Here is a 3898-nt window from a genome sequence, read left to right as displayed (position 1 = left end):
ATATTGTTATTTATTCAGCAGTATCACCTAGAAACCCCAATCATGATCAGAGCTTCATTGTGCTAGGCACTATACAAACAGTGGCCCCCAAAACATGTAATCTAAATAGACAAAAAACAAAGAGTGGGGAACAGGAGTACACCAAAGTGATCAAGGTGAGCCCACATCATGTTGAATAAACTTCTTCCTTATTATTAATCTATTTGGTAAAATGAATATTATTATACGACTGGGCAAGGTGCAGTTGCAGGCAATTAAATATGAGCTTCGGCAGCACATATACTAAAATTGGAATGATACAGAGAAGATTAGCATGGCCCCTGTGCAAGGATGACACCAAATGCGTGAAGCATTCCATATTTTTGGGTGGTGGGGGGAAGGATAGCTCAGTGGTTTGAGCATTGGCCTGCTAAACCCAGGGTTGTGAGTTCAATCCTTGAGGGGGACATTTAGGGATTTAGGGCAAAAATTGGGGATTGGTCCTGCTTTGAGCAGGAGGTTGGACTAGATGACCTCCTGAGGTCCCTTCCAATCCTGATATTCTCTGATAAGTAAGTAAAAGAAAGGAAGGAGGATGCTGAGGGGATGGGTATACTTAGGCTATGTCTTCACTACTAGAAAATACAATAAATATTGTTATCTGGCACTTTACTAACCAGAAAGCTCTAGGAACCAGCATTTCTGATATCCCCCAATAGAAATTAAAAGTTCGGTTGGTGCTGGGTCGGCAGGCTCTCTACCTGGCTCCACGTAGCTCCCCAGAAGCGGCAACATGTCTCTGCTGCTCCTAGGAGGAGTAACGGCCACTGGGGCTCCATGCACTGCCCCCACCCCAAATGCTGGCTCCGCAGCTCCCATTGGCCGGGAACTGCAGCCAGTGGGAGCTGTGGGGGAGGCACCTGCAGGCGGAAGTAGTGCACAGAGCTGCCTGGTCATGCCTCCACGTAGGAGCAGCAGGGATATGTCGCCACTTGCGGGGAGCTGCCTGAGGTGAGCGCCACCAGGATCCAGCACTCCAAAACCCCTCCCACACCCCAAACCTCTCCCGCATCAAACTCCCTCCCAGAGTCCATGCCCCACACTCCCTCCTGTGCCCAACCCCCCCAGTCCTGAGCCCCCTCCCACAACCCCTCCCTCAGTAAGTATAACCAGAATTTGACTAACCAGCACCCCGCATTCCCCCAGCATGCCAGATAACAAATCTTTTACTGTAATGTGTTTTTACTGCGGGATAACTAATCCATGTTCGCTTCCCTGCTGTAAAATCTTAGGGGAGAAGAGACACTGTAGTTTTACTGTGAAAGAAACTAGATGAGGTCAACCACAGGCTGTGGGCGTATGGCGTTGATCTTGCCTAGCTCTCTGCAGTAAAAGCTAAGTTGCCTTGTCGCCACTTCTCAGGGGAATAATAAAACACACGTTAGTTATCTCACTGAAAAACAACACAGTTCTGGCAGTGAAGAGAGAGTTAATTTTCTTTGGAAGAACCTGTCCTCATATTAGACTTCAGTGCCTGGCACTTATTTCTTAGCCTCAGGAACTGCTTCTAGCCACTGGAGAGAGGATTCATCCGCCTTAGAGCCAGGGTTAATCTCCACAGATACGAAGGCCAAGAGAATAAAGAAGCTACAGTGGGTCAGTAGTGAAAGAGGTTATTTTAAAAATGTTTTTAATTTATTATAATGTATTGAAGTATTTTTAAAAGCACCTAAGTGTCCCTGATATGAGTTCCAAAACAAATAAAAGCCTACCAGCTGATCCCACAACCACCAGTGAAATATTATTCCTAGTAATCTTGACAAATCTCTAGTGCCAAACACCTCCCTCCTACCCTCTGTTAGGCCTGAGAAGTTCAACATACCTTGCAGTGTAGACTGAACAACTAGGGCACTCTGGGGTGCTGGGTTATAAACATCCACATCTATATTTGAAAAAAGGAAATTCAGAGATTTTGGAATTAAAGTGTATGAAATACACTGGTTTGGATAAGAACGTAATACTCACTTCCTCTTTGTTTAGTTATGGATCCCTTTGTGCAAATTAACAAGACCAGGAACGTGATGCTCCACTCGCTGCTCCGATGGTACCTGCTTCTGGCGGTTCTGGGGAATAGCTAACCAGGGTCAATGCCTCTTCCCACAGTTGCACGCCATCATTCCATCACTGCCAGTCTGTAGCCCCTTTCTCACTCCACAAGCTGCAGACGCCTCTTTGTGATTTGGCCCTCTGGTGAGATCACTACATGCATTTTCCCCTTCTGGGGTACTAAAGGGTTTCTCCCGCAATCCCAGGCAGTCTTTCTATTCACTGCCTTATAGTGCCACTCCCTCAGTAGCTGGCAGGAGAACCCAGACCCACCCTCCACTCTGACTCCCAGCTCAGGGGCCCTCTAGTCAACAGTCAAGGTCTGTTCCCACCTAGACTTTACTGCCTTTCCCTAAGCCCATTCCTGTCCTGCTTCCCCCCTCTGTGGGCTTGCCAGCCCAAATACTCCTCCCGTCTTCCAGGTAATGACTGCAAACTACTCCCAGCAGTACCTTTCTGCTGCCAATTTCCTGCCTTTATAGCCCCAGTTCCTTCTCTCTCAGCTGGCCTCCTTCACTCAGTCAGAGGATTATTTAGCCACCTGATTCCTCTCAGCTGTGCCCTGTTGGGTTAATTAGCCCCCTTCTGTGTCTTCATTAACCCTTTCAGGGCAAGTGTGGGGTGAACACTCCCATCATGGGGATATCTGAAGTCATGTTTTGTGAAATCTAACCCAGAGTGATACACTGGATGTTGCTCCTCTTTAAATTAAACCAAAACCAAGTTTCCCCATGGCACAAGAAACATGAGCAAAGGTCTATAAACCTACTTTTATCGGCAGAAGAAATCTTTATATTGAAAGCCATAAGGCTTATTGAATGGTCCCTCTGTAAAATGTGAAGAGAGACACAGGGGGAGCCAGAGTAAATTAGTAGCTTCTCACCTGTGAATAAATCTGAAGGTAAAGAATAGATTTTCACTTTATCACTGTCGAGCTAATTATAAATGGAGACTTATATATATATATATATATATAAAGAGCTCATTCCGTCCAGGTGCATATCTCTCATAACGAACCCAAAAGAACCTGACAGTAGCTAATGTTTTATGTATAAAATAAACAAACAAACATACACGCAGGGCCCAATCCTGCTACCGCTGAAGCCAGCAGGATTTTACCAGTGATCCCAACTGATTCAGGACTAGACTCGTGTTCTAGTTCAGCGGTTTAAAGATGTCACCTTTGAAACATATTCACTTCCTGAAAATTGCTCTAAAGCTCTGGCCCATAATGCAGATATAATAGCTAGTGTAACGGTAACATTTCATTACAACATTACTCATTTGCTGAATTGACTAATATAGATTTTATTACTTAAATGTGCACCATAGACATTTTGAGGACTTTTGTTCCTTTTGGCCCTTTTGCAGCCTAAAGATTCTCAGAAGAAGAATGTTCTTTTTAATATTACACAATATAAGTAAGATTTTACACTCTGTGAATCTCATTTTCATAAAAGAAATGTGTAAATAATGCATTTATTAGCCAATTTTTTTTATTTTTTAAATTACCATCAAATTACATATGTTTTGTATCTCCCCTTGAAGTAAATGAACATTTATTCTCAATAAAACTTTCATTTTAACTAGGCCCATCAGATATCATTAGTATAAATTCATTATAAATTACACTCCAGATTTCATACAGAGTTTATTTACCCAGCCATTTTTATACATGAAAGTTAACTAAAATAATATTAATATTCAGTTTAGTAAATGCCCTGCAGTTAGTTAGACTAATATGAAATTATTTTCCTTTTCTATTATATTCACAATGCACAAACACACAACCCAGGTTTGTTTACACCTATTA

General features: G+C 43.1%; 1 non-coding gene across 1 annotated transcript; it reads left to right on the top strand.

Moving 5' to 3' along the window:
* The first annotated feature begins 262 nt into the window (after positions 1 to 262).
* Positions 263 to 364, top strand: LOC114021524. Its single transcript, XR_003566047.1, has one exon. It is a non-coding gene; the product is annotated as a U6 spliceosomal RNA (small nuclear RNA).
* The last annotated feature ends 3534 nt before the right edge of the window (positions 365 to 3898 follow it).

The sequence above is a fragment of the Chelonia mydas genome, chromosome 8 (genome assembly GCF_015237465.2).
Source record: "Chelonia mydas isolate rCheMyd1 chromosome 8, rCheMyd1.pri.v2, whole genome shotgun sequence".
Taxonomy (NCBI): domain Eukaryota; kingdom Metazoa; phylum Chordata; order Testudines; family Cheloniidae; genus Chelonia; species Chelonia mydas.
The sequence above is the reverse complement of the archived record's forward strand: the minus strand, read 5'-3'. Positions and strand labels throughout refer to the sequence as shown.